At 49.1% G+C, this 18,256-nt stretch overlaps 1 protein-coding gene and 1 long non-coding RNA gene across 2 annotated transcripts in view; one reads left to right on the top strand and one right to left on the bottom strand.

Annotated features, from left to right (window-relative positions):
- Positions 1 to 18,256, top strand: part of POLR3A (RNA polymerase III subunit A) — a 213,282-nt gene that overhangs the window by 58,487 nt on the left and 136,539 nt on the right. The window lies entirely within an intron of this gene.
- On the bottom strand, positions 571 to 10,197 carry LOC121003514. The gene is made up of 3 exons (XR_005779494.1): positions 10,052 to 10,197; positions 1,574 to 1,579; positions 571 to 582 (listed from the first exon to the last, which is right to left on the bottom strand). It is a non-coding gene; the product is annotated as an uncharacterized LOC121003514 (long non-coding RNA).

The raw sequence follows: 18,256 nt of genomic DNA, 5'->3' as shown, positions 1-18,256 counted from the left end.
AGACAGGCCCGTAGACCCCCTAGAGTCCCTGAGGTGCTGGCAAACCCTGATTGGCAGTCACCAACTTCAGCCGCACCTGTAGTTCCCCCTTTCACCGCCCAGTCTGGAGTTCGGGTTGAGACGGCTCAAATCGCTTCGGCCCTGGGATTTTTTGAGCTGTTCTTGACTGCGGAGCTCTTGGACTTAGTCGTGGCAGAGACCAACCAATATGCCACACAATTTATAACCGCAAACCCGGAAAGCTATTATGCCCAGCCTTTCCGGTGGAAACCAGTCCAAGTTTCCGAACTTAAAATTTTTCTGGGCCTTCTCCTCAACATGGGCCTGACAAAAAAGCATGAATTGCGGTCATATTGGTCCACGAACCCAATTCATCACATGCCCATGTTCTCTGCTGCTATGTCCAGGACACGATTTGAGACCATCCTGCGTTTTCTGCATTTTAGCGACAACACCACCTCCCGTCCCAGAGGCCACCCAGCTTTTGACCGGCTCCACAAAATTCGGCCCCTCATAGACTATTTCAACCAGAAATTTGCAGATTTGTATACCCCTGAGCAAAACATCTGCGTAGACGAGTCCCTAATACATTTTACCGGGCGCCTTGGCTTCAAACAATACATCCCAAGCAAGCGTGCCCGGTATGGGGTCAAATTGTATAAGCTCTGTGAAAGGGCCACAGGCTATACCCACAAATTTCGGATCTATGAGGGAAAAGATCAGACCCTGGAGCCGGTCGGTTGCCCTGACTACCTGGGGAGCAGTGGGAAGACAGTCTGGGACTTGGTGTCACCCTTATTCGGCAAGGGGTACCATCTTTATGTGGACAATTTTTACACAAGTGTGGCCCTCTTTAGGCATTTGTTTCTAGAACGGATTTGCGCCTGTGGCACCGCGCGAACTAGTCGCGTGGGCTTCCCCCAACGGCTTGTAACCACCCGTCTTGCAAGGGGGGAGAGGGCTGCCTTGTGTAACGAAGAACTGCTCGCGGTGAAATGGAGAGACAAGCGTGACGTTTACATGCTCTCCTCCATTCACGCAGACACGACAATCCAAATTGAAAGGGCAACCCGTGTCATTGAAAAGCCCCTCTCAGTCCACGACTATAATGCGCTCATGGGAGGGGTGGACTTCAATGACCAGATGTTGGCTCCCTATTTAGTTTCCCGCAGAACCAGACGCTGGTATAAGAAGGTGTCTGTATATTTAATTCAATTGGCGCTGTACAATAGTTTTGTTCTCTACAGTAAGGCTGGGAGAACAGGATCCTTCCTCAAATTCCAGGAAGAGATCATCGCGAACCTCCTTTACCCAGGAGGTTCCGTGGCCCCATCCACCAGTGTAGTTAGCCGTCTACACGAGCGACATTTCCCCAGTGTCGTTGCTGGTACCTCAACCCAACCGCCACCCCGAAAAAAATGTCGTGTCTGTAGCAGGAGTGGAATAAGGCGTGACACCCGCTATTTCTGTCCTGACTGCCCTGACCACCCTGCCCTATGCTTAGGTGAGTGTTTCCGGAAGTACCACACACAGGTACACCTAGCATAGGGATTGCATCTCACAGGACAGGCACACAGGGCTATTAGGGCCCTTTTACTCACAGCTGCTGCAAACCTCTCCTTTCACCTGGGATAAAGTGCATAACGTACTTCGCCACATCTTTGGGCGATTTGCGCTTTGCACATTGTCCCATGGGGAAGGAGAGGTTTGTTCTATAAAGGTAAAAAAAACTAAACAAAAAAAAAATTACCGTAAGTAAAAAAGTTACAAAAGTTAAAAAAAGTTAATATGTTCTGTTCTAAAGTTAATAAAGTTATTGCTTTGCGGCCTGGTTTTTTCTTTTTTTTTTTTTTTTTTACCTTTCAGGTGGACCAACCGATCGACTAGCTGCAGCACTGATGTGCATTCGGACAGAAGCATTGCGCTGCTGTCAGATTACACGCAAGTCGGTGTATGCGGCGCTGCAAGACGAGATTTCTCCTCTGCAGTAAAAGATACGTTTGCCGAGGCATATGAGCTGAGGAGGTGGCGGTGTTCATATACTTTGGCAAACACTTTGTATATATAAAAAAAAAAAATCCCGGCAATGATTTATTCATCCACATCGATTGATGTGAATGGAGAAATCTGGTTTGCCAGGGCATACGAGCTAAGTGGGCATGGATGTTGGGCGGAGCTCCTATGTCCTGGCAGACGCCTTTCCCCTCCTTTTTCTTTTTTTGGCAGAGATTTTTTCATCCACATTGATTGATGCGAATGAAGAAATCTGTGCCGTTCATTTTTTTCTTTCAGCCCAGCGGCTGAACGGAAAAAAAAAATCTCATTACCTGTATGCTCAATATAAGGAGAATAGCAGAAACTCCTAATGCTGGGCATACATGTAATGATTGCGGAGACCCTCAAATGCCAGGGCAGTACAAACACCCCACAAATAACACCATTTTGGAAAGAAGACACCCCAAGGTATTCGATGAGGGGCATATTGAGTCCATGAAAGATTGAAATTTTTGTCCCAAGTTAGCGGAAAGGGAGACTTTGTGAGAAAAAAAAATAAAAAAATCAATTTCCGCTAACTTGTGCCAAAAATTTTTTTTTTCTATGAACTCGCCATGCTCCTCATTGAATACCTTGGGGTGTCTTCTTTCCAAAATGGGGTCACATGTGGGGTATTTATACTGCCCTGGCATTTTAGGGGCCCCAAAGCGTGAGAAGAAGTCTGGTATCCAAATGTATAAAAATGCCCTCCTAAAAGGAATTTGGGCCCCTTTGCCCACCTAGGCTGCAAAAAAGTGTCACACATGTGGTATCTCCGTATTCAGTAGAAGTTGGTGAATGTGTTTTGGGGTGTCATTTTACATATACCCATGCTGGGTGAGATAAATATCTTGGTCAAATGCCAACTTTGTATAAAAAAATGGGAAAAGTTGTCTTTTGCCAAGATATTTCTCTCACCCAGCATGGGTATATGTAAAATGACACCACAAAACACATTCCCCAACTTCTCCTGAATACGGCGATACCAGATGTGTGACACTTTTTTGCAGCCTAGGTGGGCAAAGGGGCCCACATTCCAAAGAGCACCTTTCGGATTTCACAGGTCATTTACCTACTTACCACACATTAGGGCCCCTGGAAAATGCCAGGGCAGTATAACTACCCCACAAGTGACCCTATTTTGGAAAGAAGACACCCCAAGGTATTCCGTGAGGGGCATGGCGAGTTCCTAGAATTTTTTATTTTTTGTCACAAGTTAGTGGAAAATTATGATTTTTTTTTTTTTTTTTTTTTTACATACAAAGTCTCATATTCCACTAACTTGTGACAAAAAATAAAAACTTCCATGAACTCACTATGCCCATCAGCGAATACCTTGGGGTCTCTTCTTTCCAAAATGGGGTCACTTGTGGGGTAGTTATACTGCCCTGGCATTCTAGGGGCCCAAATGTGTGGTAAGGAGTTTGAAATCAAATTCTGTAAAAAATGACGAGTGAAATCCGAAAGGTGCTCTTTGGAATATGGGCCCCTTTGCCCACCTAGGCTGCAAAAAAGTGTCACACATCTGGTATCTCCGTATTCAGTAGAAGTTGGGGAATGTGTTTTGGGGTGTCTTTTTACATATACCCATGCTGGGTGAGAGAAATATCTTGGCAAAAGACAACTTTGCCCATTTTGTTATACAAAGTTGGCATTTGACCAAGATATTTCTCTCACCCAGCATGGGTATATGTAAAAAGACACCCCAAAACACATTCCCCAACTTCTACTGAATACGGAGATACCAGATGTGTGACACTTTTTTGCAGCCTAGGTGGGCAAAGGGGCCCATATTCCAAAGAGCACCTTTCGGATTTCACTCGTCATTTTTTACAGAATTTGATTTCAAACTCCTTACCACACATTTGGGCCCCTAGAATGCCAGGGCAGTATAACTACCCCACAAGTGACCCCATTTTGGAAAGAAGAGACCCCAAGGTATTCGCTGATGGGCATAGTGAGTTCATAGAACTTTTTATTTTTTGTCACAAGTTAGTGGAATATGAGACTTTGTAATAAAAAAAAAAAAAAAAAAAAAAAAAATCATCATTTTCCGCTAACTTGTGACAAAAAATAAAAAGTTCTATGAACTCACTATGCCCATCAGTGAATACCTTAGGGTGTGTACTTTCCGAAATGGGGTCATTTGTGGGGTGTTTGTACTGTCTGGCCATTGTAGAACCTCAGGAAACATGACAGGTGCTCAGAAAGTCAGAGCTGCTTCAAAAAGCGGAAATTCACATTTTTGTACCATAGTTTGTAAACGCTATAACTTTTACCCAAACCATTTTTTTTTTTACCCAAACATTTTTTTTTTATCAAAGACATGTAGGACAATAAATTTAGAGCAAAATTTATATATGGATCTTGTTTTTTTTGCAAAATTTTACAACTGAAAGTGAAAAATGTCATTTTTTTGCAAAAAAATCGTTAAATTTCGATTAATAACAAAAAAGTAAAAATGTCAGCAGCAATGAAATACCACCAAATGAAAGCTCTATTAGTGAGAAGAAAAGGAGGCAAAATTCATTTGGGTGGTAAGTTGCATGACCGAGCAATAAATGGTGAAAGTAGTGTAGGTCAGAAGTGTAAAAAGTGGCCTGGTCTTTCAGGGTGTTTAAGCACTGGGGGCTGAGGTGGTTAAAGGGGTTGTCCCACTTTGCTTTTTCAATCTTACCAGCAGTAAATGTCCTGATAACTTCCTGGTTTGGCTCAGGCAGTTGAGTTAAGGCCGGCCACGCCTCCTCATGACTCACCCTGAGAGCTCAGTCCTTGCGTGCTCGTTCATGTGGATGAGTCATCCTTCTGGAGCCTGCAGAGTATGTAAAGCCCATCCCCCTGTTGGGGAATCACTCAGTGACCACTGACCAATGCTAGTGAACTAATGTAGTAACTTGTGGTTGTCCTGCATTCTAATACACTTTTACACATAAAACCTGTGTTACAAACCCATTCTGTGCAGCAAAAACAATAAATCACTACAGCCCAAATGCATGTTAGCTAGTAGCCATATGATCTGTGCGAGATATAGATAGATATGTTCACTGACTTATTACCCAGCTTTCCCGGTGTCTGATATTATCACTGACTTATTACCCAGCTTTCCCGGTGTACAATATTATTACAGACTTATCACCCAGCTTTCCCGGTGTCTGATATTATCACTGACTTATTACCCAGCTTTCCCGGTGTCTGATATTATCACTGACTTATTACCCAGCTTTCCCGGTGTCTGATATCATCACTGACTTATTACCCAGCTTTCCCGGTGTCTGATATCATCACTGACTTATTACCCAGCTTTCCCGGTATCAGATTTTATCACTGACTTATTACCCAGCTTTCCCGGTGTACAATATTATTACAGACTTATTACCCAGCTTTCCCGGGGTCTGATATTGTCACTGACCTATTACCCAGCTTATTGGGGGGGGGGGGGGGGGGGCGCGCACGCACGCACGCACGCATCTGTGGATGGCACTTATGGGCTTATGTGGGGGGGGGGCATCTGTGGATGGCACTTATGGGGTGGGGGGCATCAGTGGATTGCCGCCTGGACTCCTTCTGGGCACCAGAGAGCACGGCGTCCTTGGTTGCTATGATGCCGTGCGCTCCCTCCTGCTGCCGGAAAACAGTATTACACTGCTATGATCTATAAGAGAGTATCACTGTATTCGGGCGGCAGGAGGGAGCACACGGCGTCCTCGGTTGCTATGACGCCGTGCGCTCCCTCCTGCTGCCGGAAAACAGTAATACACTGCTATGATCGGGCGCCCGCGCATGCGCAAAACTATGCGACGTGCGCGCTCACAGTGTGAGTGAGAGGCCGGCTGCAGGATCCCAATAGAAACCAGTGCGCAAGTGCGGCATGGATGGGGGCGCGCGCATCTGTGGATGGCACTTATGGGCTTATGTGGGGGGGGCATCTGTGGATAGCACTTATGGGCTGGGGGGGCATCTGTGGATGGCACTTATGGGGTGGGGGGCATCTGTGGATTGCCGCCTGGACTCCTTCTGGGCACCAGAGAGCACGGCGTCCTCGGTTGCTATGATGCCGTGCGCTCCCTCCTGCTGCCGGAAAACAGTATTACACTGCTATGATCTATAAGAGAGTATCACTGTATTCGGGCGGCAGGAGGGAGCACACGGCGTCCTCGGTTGCTATGACGCCGTGCGCTCCCTCCTGCTGCCGGAAAACAGTAATACACTGCTATGATCGGGCGCCCGCGCATACGCAAACCTATGCAACGTGCGCGCTCACAGTGTGAGTGAGAGGCCGGCTGCAGGATCCCAATAGAAACCAGTGCGCAAGTGCGGCATGGATGCGGCCGGCGAGATGTGGCCGTATCCATGGGATACCAACACAAACAAAGGGGAGTGAAAGGAGCATTTTTAGGCTGAATTGTATGTTTTTTTTAATTACATGTATTATAAGAAATGTTCAGTGGGGGGCAATGATTTAATGTAGGGGTGCACCGAAATTCCGGCAGCCGAAAATATCGGCCGAAAATGCACCTAATCCACTTCGGCCGATATTGTTACATATCGGCCGAAAATATAGGGTGTGGGATTTGTCACCCACCATCTGAGGGCGGGCGCCGGGCGGGCGGTTTACTTTGTCACTGCATCTTTATTTTATCTTACAATCGTGACGCTCCAGTAACTAACAACTCTGCAGGCAGAGCGGAGGCCGGCGTAACGTCACTTACTCACGTGACGCGCCTGCTCCGCCTCCTTCATTCATAAAGTGGGCGGAGCAGGTGGGTCACGTGAGTAAGTGACGTTACGCCGCCCTCCGCTCTGCCTGCAGAGTTGTTACCGGAGCGTCACGATTGTAAGGTAAAATAAAGATGCAGTGAGTGATGCTGTGAGCAGCAGGGCTGGGGCTGTTATGGGTAGGGGGATCGGTCTATGGCACTGCTATGGGGAGGGGGGATCTATGCACTGTTATGGGGAAAGGGATCTGTGCACTGTTATGGGGAAAGGGATCTGTGCACTGTTATGCCCATAACAGTGCACAGATCCCCCTCTCCATAACAGCGCCACCCACAGATCCCCCTCTCCATAACAGCGCCACCCACAGATCCCCCTCTCCATAACAGCGCCACCCACAGATCCCCCTCTCCATAACAGCGCCACCCACAGATCCCCCTCTCCATAACAGCGCCACCCACAGATCCCCCTCTCCATAACAGCGCCACCCACAGATCCCCCTCTCCATAACAGCGCCACCCACAGATCCCCCCTCTCCATAACAGAGCCACCCACAGATCCCCCTCTCCATAACAGAGCCACCCACAGATCCCCCTCTCCATAACAGCGCCACCCACAGATCCCCCTCTCCATAACAGCGCCACCCACAGATCCCCCTCTCCATAACAGCGCCACCCACAGATCCCCCTCTCCATAACAGCGCCACCCACAGATCCCCCTCTCCATAACAGCGCCACCCACAGATCCCCCTCTCCATAACAGCGCCACCCACAGATCCCCCTCTCCATAACAGCGCCACCCACAGATCCCCCTCTCCATAACAGCGCCACCCACAGATCCCCCTCTCCATAACAGCGCCACCCACAGATCCCCCTCTCCATAACAGCGCCACCCACAGATCCCCCTCTCCATAGCGCCACCCACAGATCCCCCTCTCCATAACAGCGCCACCCACAGATCCCCCTCTCCATAACAGCGCCACCCACAGATCCCCCTCTCCATAACAGCGCCACCCACAGATGAATTTCATTCATGAAAAAGAATTATTAATAAAATCATTAAAAAAAAAAGTATTTTAAAAGTATTTGGGCAAAAAGGCAGTTTCGGTTTCGGTTTTCGGTCAAGGGCATCCTGAATTTTCGGTTTCGGACCAGAATTTTCATTTCGGTGCACCCCTAATTTAATGTAACCCTATTTAATGAAGTGGGACAACCCCTTTACAGACTTGGCCATTTTTTGCAAAACTTTAAGTGCTCATAACTTTAAAACGCTTTGACTTACCCAGGCCGTTCTGAGATTGTTTTTTCGTCACCTATTGTACTTCATGACACTGCTAAAATTGGGTCAAAAAAGTTCATTTTTTGCATAAAAAAATAAAAATTTTACCAAAAATTTTGAAAAATTAGCAAATTTCAAAGTTTCAGTTTCTCTACTTCTGTAATACATAGTAATACCCCCAAAAATTGTGATGACTTTACATTCCCCATATGTCTACTTCATGTTTGTAGCATTTTGGGAATGATATTTTATTTTTTGGGGATGAACTTACAAGGCTTAGAAGTTTAGAAGCAAATTTTGAAATTTTTCAGAAATCTTCAAAATCCCACTTTTTATGGACCAGTTCAGGTTTGAAGTCATATTGTGAGGCTTAGATAATAGAAACCATTCAAAACCCCATTCTAGAAACTACACCCCTCAAGGTATTCAAAACTGTTTTTTCAAACTTTAATAACCCTTTAGGTCTTCCACAAGAGTAAATGGCAGATTGAGAAACAATTTCGAAATTTCTATTTTTTTGGAAAATATTCCAATCGAATCAATTTTTTCCAGGAGTAAAACAAGGGTTAACTGCCAAACAAAACTCAAAATGGGTCTTTTTTTGAGGCAATGTAACAAAAAAAACTAGATTTTTGTGAACTCACCTGTAAAATCTCTTTCTCGCGTAGTTCATTGGGGGACACAGGACCGTGGGTATAGCTGCTTGCTGCCACTAGGAGGCGACACTAGGCTAAGAAGTGATAACTCCTCCCCTGCAGGCTATACCCCCTCCAGCCTGGAGAGAGCATATCAGTTTGTGCCCAAGCAATAGGAGTAGGAGAAAAAAAATCAATAAAGAACATACAGTAAACAACCAATAACTGACAAACATCAGTCGGATTGAACCAGAACTGAGGACCATACTGGCCCACCAACCTCCATTATTTGCGGCAAACAGAACACTGGGTGGGAGCTGTGTGCCCCAATGAACTACGCGAGAAAGAGATTTTACAGGTGAGTTCACAAAAATCTCGTTTTCTCGATCGTATCATTGGGGGACACAGGACCGTGGGACGTCCTAAAGCAGTCCACGGGGAGGGAAACAAATCACACACCCATGGAGAAAAAAAACGCCCTCGAGGATGCGGAATCCGCTGCCGCCTGCAAGATCTTGCTGCCTGGAGCAGCAACAGTCGATGTCTAGGAAAGCCCCCGGAAAACTCAGTGAACTTGCCGGAAGACCAAGACGCTGCCTTCTAGAAGCAATGCCTGGAGTAGATGAACCCGAGAAGTGACAACCGCTGGTCGGGCAGGCCATCACTCCGCAAGGAAGCAACTGTCAGGCAGACATCCCAGGGAAAAATATCCCGTTGGAAGTAGTCAGCTATGACAAGGACCTCCAAGAAAACCAGGTAAAAGTCCATACAGCGGAACGCGCTAGATATGGACCAGCAAATCTCAGAGGCCAAAATAGATGGCTGATGGAGAGTCCGCCCTTAAAAATACGAGGGAGAAAGAAGAGAAAACCATTTCTGAGATGACCTGGAAAGCGGCGACCTTCCGCAAGAAAGAAAATTCTGGGCGGAGCACTGCCTGATGCAAATGACAAAGGACAAATGGACGTACAAGAAGGCGCTATCAACTCGGAAAGCTGTCGGATGGAAGATCCTGCCACCTGGAATGCCGCCTTCCTAGAAATAAAAAGTCCCAGAGGGACGGCTTGTTTGTCCCTGAAACGCCTCCAGCGATCTACATATTGACTTCCGGGGAGACCAAGATAAGAGAATACTCTCCGTGGAAAAAAATAGATCCCGGATTCCATAGCTATACAACCCATTGCTACCGGTCGAGTAGACCGAAGGGAAAGATGGTCAGCAATCCAGCTAGAGGAAGGACAGGAAAGAAAAAGGGGTGTTCCATTCCAGGAACGAAATCCCTACCAGTGGTGGCAAGGCGTGACAGACACCCGCTCAGCCTGGCGTGGGGGCACCGTAGTCCACCCCCGGAAGGAGCAGTGAAAGGAATGACCACCATCGCTTGAGGTGACACAAAGTAATCATATCTGAAGGAAGGTATCACTGTAGTGGTAGACGAGTGCCGCAGGGACTAAGCTACCCAGTCGAGCGCACCCAAAGTAAGGTGCTGATAGCTATGGCATTTACGCCAATGCAAAACCCGAGTTGACGACACAAGAACAATACTTGTCAGAGCAACGGACAATTAACAGTAATGAAGACCATTAAGAGGCCAGGGCAAAAGCCCATTGCCATCAGAGACTGGCACTTTACCGAATCTCTTGGTAATGTAATACACCGCCTGAGGAGGAGCCCATACAAGGAAGCCACCAGAGTAACGCAAACGCCATACTCCAGCTGAGGAGGAGGCCACACCGTACAGGATACCAATTCCAGAGTCAGAAGAAACCGCCGTCTGACGAAGGAACTGTGCAGTAGGAACCCTAGCATGTAGTGGAGGTGCAAATACCCTTTGTACAGTAAGAGGTACAGCCTGCTCCTCCCAGCGTAAAACTGGGGGAGAGGCCTAAGGACACCCAGAAGTAGCATGGCACCATGCTATCTCAGTCAACTAGAGCCATCCTGAAGCATTCTGTCTAAAAAGGGGGCAGAACAGGAGTAACCGCCGAAGCAGTGCCAGGGTAGAACCCCTATCTGAGGGGGGGCTGTCCCACTGCCGCGAGTTCGATCTCCGGCCCTAATGTGAAAACTTCCCCTGCTTAGAGAACACGCCGTAGTAGCCAATGCAGAATGCCAGCAAAACACCCTCACCTAATAAGGAAGAGTGGTGGCCCAGAATACAGAGTCAGTGCAACCTTGGGCTCGCTGGATCGTAATCACAACATTTGTATAATGGCGTGCACACCACACGTTGTAGAGGACCAATTTCTGACCGACCTGAACGGTGGAGGCCATGGGGATGGGAATCTCTAGGGCACCTGAGTGTTGCTGAGTGACCCCCCTGAGAGAACAAAGATCGACCATATCTGTGCCAACAACGAGTACCAGAAGAAAAGGAAGGATACAATATGGGAGCAGCCCCAGTATCCATATACCACTAGATGAAGAGTACCAGGCACCAATGGTAACGACTGTTGCCACGGCCCACCTGTGAAGGAAGCCAAGGTATCTAGTGTCGTGGCTTAGTTGAATTAAAGCATGCATAGATGCTCAGGATACAGTATCTACCTCCCTTCCTTGACGGAGGATTGCGCTACCACTGAATACTATTCAACAGTCGTGGCATTACCCCCTTCTACAACTACCAGGTAGGTAGTTGTAGAAGGGGGTAATGCCACGACTGTTGAATAGTATTCAGTGGTAGCACAATCCTCAGTCAAGGGAGGTAGGGAGATGATCAGAACCGTATCCAACGGTAGTGTAATAACCCCTCCAATGGAGGGGGTAACACCTACTGTAAGCACTGCACTCAATGGAAGTGCAATTACTCCACCTATGAAGGGGAGAAAAATATATAGGAAGTACTGTATCCTGAGTTAGCGCAAGTACCTAACCTATGGCAGGGGGTAATGCACCCAGCAGGAATTGACCCCAATGGTAGAGAATTACACCCCTATGGAAGAGGATAATGCATATGATTAGTCCTGTACCCGGTGGGTAGAGAAATTCCTCCACCTATGTAAGGGGGTAATGCTTACGGTAAACACTGCCACCCGTGATAATGCCATAACGCCTCCAATGAGAGAGGCTAATGCATAATACCAGTACTGTTCCCAGTGGAACAGCAAATCCGTCAACTACAGAAAGGGGGGACGCGAATGGCTGGCTGGCACTGACCAGTGCAAGTGCAGTCAGTCCACCTGTGGAAGGAGGGAATACAAAGGGTAAGTACTGTATCCAGTAGTAGTGCAAATGCCGCCTAAGGAAGGGGTAATGCATACAATCAGTACTGCTGGTAGTATGGATGCAATCATAGAAGATTAAACTGGATTCATATCAGAGTCCACAGAACTGATCCCCTGTTCCCTCAGAACCAACCCCTGCCAGAAGGGAGGGTTCTGAATATCACCCTAATGAGGAAGGGTGGAGGTGCCGAGGAGACCGAGGAGGAAAGTGTCCTGCTCGTGCGCAGCTCTACCTCTCAGCATCTAGCCATGGCAGTTGCAGGCTGTGTTGGTGGTGATAAAACAATCAAACCACCCAGGAGGTGGAATCGGCATCTCTACATGACCGCTCACTGGATTGTGTGGGCGCTACTCGATCAACCCACGACCCAGGAGGGTGGATTGGGAACTTCCAGAGGTCCTCCGTTGGATTGCGCATGTGGATTATCAACCAAATGACCCAAGAGGGTGGATTGGGAATTCATCAGCTGTGCTCCCCTGGCTTTGTGCAGGTGGAGTATAATCAACCAAACGGCCTCAGCAGGCGGATTGGGAATCCTTCAGATGTGCTCCCCTGGATTTGTGCAGGTGGATTATTATCAACCAAACGGCCTTAGCGGGCGGATTGGGAATCCTTCAGATGTGCTCACCTGGATTTGTGCAGGTGGATTATTATCAACCAAACGGCCTCAGCGGGCGGATTGGGAATCCTTCAGATGTGCTCCCCTGGATTTCACAGGTGGTGGCATATACACCAGACGACCCAGAAGGGTGGTCTGGGAATTCATGTGTGCTTTATCAACCAAACAGCCCCGGAGGGCGGATTGGGAAGCTGTGAGCAATCCTCCCCTGTCCGAATAGGACATGGGCCCAGTCCCGTACCCCACCACCAGGGTGGACATGCGGTGAAGTGGACTGAGGGGGGCAGGACTACCTGCGATGCCCCCGCTAAATGAATAAGCGGCAGGAAGGGGTTAAATTCCTAAACTTAAGGTATTTGGCCTGCAGAAAGGGGACACTGGATAATCCAGTGCCGGCTGAAAAAATGCGACTTGCCATAAAGGGTTAACCCAGCTCAGAGGACCGGAGGCGGAGCTCAGCGGGGGAGTAGGGACAGCTAGTCGGGGAGAATTCGCACCTAAAGGACGAACCCGCCCCCTCCACAACCGGAATGAAAGTTGCGGCCTAGTAGGCCGCAAAGCCGGGACATAAAGTTCGGCGCACAGCCGACCGGGCGGTACTGCCGGCCGGCTACCACAGAGGGACTTGGATCAGTGGGCAGATGTGTCCACTCGCGTCCACCTGCTGCGGGAACCCATCCCGTGGCCGCAAAAAAAAAAACTGCACGGGCTGAGTACTGGCAGGCCCGAAGAGAAGCCGGGGCCTAAATTTTTGGCGCCGGCCGAACGAATAGCCGGCCGGGAAGTGGAGTGTCCGGAGTGGTGCTCTCAAGCGCCCTGGTTGCATACCGGCCGCGGGAGCTCACCCCGCAGGCCGTATAACGTGAGGCTGCAGAATGCTAGAAATGCGCCTTTAGATAGCGGACGCAGACCCCGCAGGCCGGAACGAATATAAATAACTAGATAGGAGAACCCAGGCCCCCAGATATGGACAGAAGCCCAAAACCTACATTAGGGCCTGAGGTAATGTGGGGCCCTCACCACGGAATGGCCCACTTGAAGAAAAATGTCCTCCATCTTATGATGAGGTGACCAAGGGGAAGGGGGGGGGCTGAGGATACTTACCCAATGCGGACTACTCACCCCATCTTCATCCTCTTCTCTTCACCCTTTCTCAGAGTACCAGCAGGGTCACCTCTTCACCCGAAGTGGCAGGAGACTGGAATGGCGGAGGGTCTTTCCGGATTCAGGTGACCCCTTTGGCTGGCGGGAAGCAGGGGAGCTGGGCTGCCCTGGTCCACTTTTGTTTCTTGGGGAGGGCGAGCGGTGAGGGATTCCGACACCGGCCTTGCTCCCGGGGTAGACAGAGTGGCTAGGCGACTGTTTCCCCAAACCTAAAAAGGAAAAAGATAAAATAATAAAAGTAAGCCGCCTTGCAAAAGCAGGGAGGTCTGCCTCCTACGACACTAAGCTAAAAACTGATATGCTCTCTCCAGGCTGGAGGGGTATAGCCTGCAGGAGAGGAGTTATCACTTCTTAGCCTAGTGTCGCCTCCTAGTGGCAGTAAGCAGCTATACCCACGGTCCTGTGTCCCCCAATTATACGAGCGAGAAATTAAATTCTAAAGTTGTTTCTACATTCGCTATTTAGTTTTGTGGAATACCTAAAGGGTTAACATAGTTTGTAAAGTAACTTTTGAATACCTTGAGGGGTGTAGTTTCTTAGATGGGGTCACTTTTTTGGAGTTTCTAGTCTAGGCTACATCAGGGGGAGCTTCTAATGGGACATGGTGTCAAAAAAAAAAAACTGTCCATCAAAATCTGCCTTCCAGAAACCGTATGGAGTTCCCTTCGTTCTATGCCCTGCCATGCGGCTATATAGCCATTTACGACCACATATGGGGTGTTTCTGCAAATTACAGAATCGGGGCAATAAATATTTAGCTTTGTTTGGCTGTTAACCCTTGCTTTATTACCGGCAAAAAGGATTCAAATGGAAATTTTGCCCAAAAATGGGTGTTTTGGCACCGTTTTTATTTTATATTTTTAACACCGTTCATCCGAGGCGTTTGGTCAAGTTATTTTTATAGCGACGACTTTTACGCACGCGACGATGCCCAATATGTATGGCTCTCAGACTTTGGAGACACTAAGCAGGCACCCTAAAACTGCGGCCCTCCAGATGTTGTAAAACTACAATTCCCACCATGCCCTGCTGATGGCTGTAGGTTGTCTGGGCATGCTGGGAGTTATAGTTTTACATCATCTGGAGGGCCGCAGTTTGAGGATGCCTGCACTAAAACTAATATTTTTTTTGGGGAAAAAAATTGTTTCCGTGTCAAGTCTGAGAGCCATAGTTTTTTATGTTCTCTAGTGGACTGTTGGGGATTATAAAAATTTTGTACTCCATGGAAGTGTGATACTCCCTGAAGCAATCAATAACGCAGAGGCCCGGATGATCGGGGCACGTGTCGCACTGAGTGGTGGTGTCCTTCCGTATCCCCCTCCTGCGACACACTCTGCACTTTTTTTGGGTTCGCCCCTTCTTTCCAGTATGGGGGACCACACCTGGAAAGTGTTGGCCAGGGACGATCCGGGCGCCTCCAATTCCCGATCCGAAAAGATCAGGGCCTTGAGGACTGCCTCATAGAATTGGAGGAATGTCCCTGTGCTGCCAGCGCTTCGGGATAGTACAAAAGAGTTGTACATGGCAACCTGCACCAAGTAGACCGCAACTTTTTTGTACCATGCCCGGGTTTTGCGCATGGCGTTATATGGCTTGAGGACTTGATCAGAGAGATCAACTCCTCACATATACCGATTGTAGTCGACGATACAATCGGGCTTGAGGACCGTTGCCGCGGTACCTCGCACAGGGACAGGGGTGGTGCTGTTACCGTGGATTGTGGACAGCATAAGGACATCCCTCTTGTCCTTATACCTGACCAGCAACAGGTTTCCACTGGTAAGTGCACGGGTCTCACCCCTGGGGATAGGTTCCTGGAGGGGGTAGGCATGCCGCGTTGATTTTTCCGCGCGGTCCCACAAGCGAACGTGGATCTGGCGGCAAAGGACCTGAACAAGGGAATGCTGGTATAAAAGTTATCCACGTACAAGTGGTAACCGTTATCCAGCAGTGGGTACATAAGGTCCCACACGAGTTTCCCGGTAACACCCAGAGTGGGGGGACATTCTGGGGGTTGAATCCGGGAATCTCTCCCCTCGTACACACAAAATTTGTAAGTGTACCCTGAGGTACTCTCACAAATTTTGTATAGCTTCACGCCATACCTTGCCTGCTTTGTGGGAATATATTGGCGGAAACTGAGTCTCCCCTTGAACGCAACGAGACTCATCAACCGCGACCTCCCTTCCAGGTACGTAGGCCTGCTGAAATGTGGCCCCAAAGTGATCGATGACCGGCCGTATCTTATACAGCCGGTCATAGGCAGGATCACCTCGAGGTGGACATGCTGCATTATCGGAATAATGCAGACATTTCCGGATGGCCTCAAACCAGGGATGTGTCATGACCATACTGTACAGTGGGGTCTGGTATAGGACGTCCCCACTCCAGTATTGCCTGACACTGGGTTTTTGGACTAGACCCATATGCAGCACGAGGCCCCAAAATTTCCTCATCTCGGCTGCACTGACCGGCGTCCAGCCACCGGGTCTAGCCAAAAATGAGCCTGGGTTTTGAGCGACGAACTGTTGGGCGTACGGATTCAGTGGGTTACTGAAAAAAAAACTAAAATAGTCAATTTCAGTAAACCCCACTGTGGGAATCTGGATTCCAGGATTGCCAGCAAAATCCGGAATCTCAGGCTCAAAGTCCACTGGGGGACACCAACTAAGTTCATTGGCAGGGGGCTCCGGTGGGCTTATTTGGTGGGCCGGGAAACCAGTACGAACCCCAGGGCGGCTCGTACTAGGGTGGGCCACAGGATCCCTAGCATGTGGGGCCCCTGGCTCCGCCTGGCGGCGTCTCCGCCGCCTTGGGGGCTCATCGTCATCAGATGATGATGAGGAGGATGCGGATGATAAAAGGAACGTGGGGTCATCCTCACTGGGGCTCTGAGGCGGAGGCAATCTGGGCGTATGCCTCCTCGGCCGAGAACACCCAGCGGGCCATGGGTGTGTGTGCGTGTGTGGAAAACTTTATTATATGTGCGTGTGTGTGTGTGCAACGGGTGTTCGCGTACTAAAAAAGTGGCGGGGGGGTGGGGGGGTCTGGGGTCTGATAGATGGATCAAAGAAAGTTTTGAATAAAAGTGCTTTTTTTTTTTTCCTAACTAACTTTTCCCTTCATTCCCTGCCTAACGGTGCCTCTCCCTCACTGACCCTAACCTACCTGGCTGGCGATTAGGGGGACTCAGGAGCTGGTGCTGGACGATGCTGCCGGGTGCTCGTGCAGAACAGGAAGAGGAGGGGAGAGAGGAGCGCAGGAAGTTTGAATCTCGCGCCTCTCTCCCCTGCACCAATCAGCACCCTGGACAGCAGTGTTCAGCACCAGGGCCAGCACCGCCTCTCCAAATCTTCGGACTGCGATTGGTGGTGTATAATTACGCCACCGATCGCAGTCTTTTTCCGGTTCATCGGGTCACAGGACACCCGAATGGACCGGAAACGCAGAAAACCGCAGGTCTGAATTGACCTGCGGTTTTCTGCGATCGCTGATACGGGGGGGTCAAATGACCCCCCCCCTTCCCCCCGCGTTGTTACGGGATGCCGGCTGAATGATTTCAGCCGGCATCCCGTTGCGATTAACCCCCGCGGCGCCGGAATCCCGATTTTAAAGTTAGGACGTACCGGTACGCCCTGAGTCTTTAAGGACTCGGGGAAATATGGCGTACCGGTACGCACTGCGTCCTTATGGGGTTAGGCATCACTGCGTCCGTAACGACTGGCTCTATAAATATATCGCATGATCCACCCCGTCCGATAGACAGCATAAAAAATTAAAACTGTCAAAGCCATTTTTGTCACCTTACATCACTAAAAGTGCAACACTAAGCAATCAAAAAGGCGTATGCCCCCAAAAATAGTACCAATCTAACAGTCGCCTCATCCCACAAGAAATGAGCCCCTACATAGGACAATCGCTCAAAAAAAAAAAAAAACTATGGCTCTGATTATGGAGACATTAACTGCCTCCGGACCGCCTAACGCAGGATCGCGTTCCGGAGGCGGCAGAGTCACGCATATACGCGTCATTTCGCAAGACGCGAGATTTCCTGTGAACGCGCGCACACAGGCACCGAAGGTAAGCGAGTGGATCTGCAGCCTGCCAGCGGCGATCGTTCGCTGGCAGGCTGTAGATGCGATTTTATTTTTATTTTTTTAACCCCTAACAGGTATATTAGACGCTGTTTTGATAACCGCGTCTAATATACCTGCTTCCTGGTCATTTATTAACCCCTGATCACCCCATATAGACTCCCTGATCACCCCCCTGTCATTGATCACCCCTCTGTAAGGCTCCATTCAGATGTCCGAATGTCTGAATGGAGCGGACGTCTGAATGGAGCCTTACAGGAGGGTGATCACCCCATATAGACTCCCTGATCACCCCCCTGTCATTGATCACCCCCTTGTAAGGCTGGCGCCATTCAGAGGTCCGTATGTGTTTTGCGGATCCATGGATCGGATCCGCAAAACACATACAGACGTCTGAATGAAGCCTTACAGGGGGGTGATCAATGACAGGGGGGTGATCACCCCATATAGACTCCCTGATCACCCCCCTGTCATTGATCACCCCCCTGTAAGGC

The sequence above is a fragment of the Bufo bufo genome, chromosome 6 (genome assembly GCF_905171765.1).
Source record: "Bufo bufo chromosome 6, aBufBuf1.1, whole genome shotgun sequence".
Lineage (NCBI taxonomy): Eukaryota > Metazoa > Chordata > Amphibia > Anura > Bufonidae > Bufo > Bufo bufo.
This window is presented reverse-complemented; position numbering and strand designations above follow the sequence as displayed.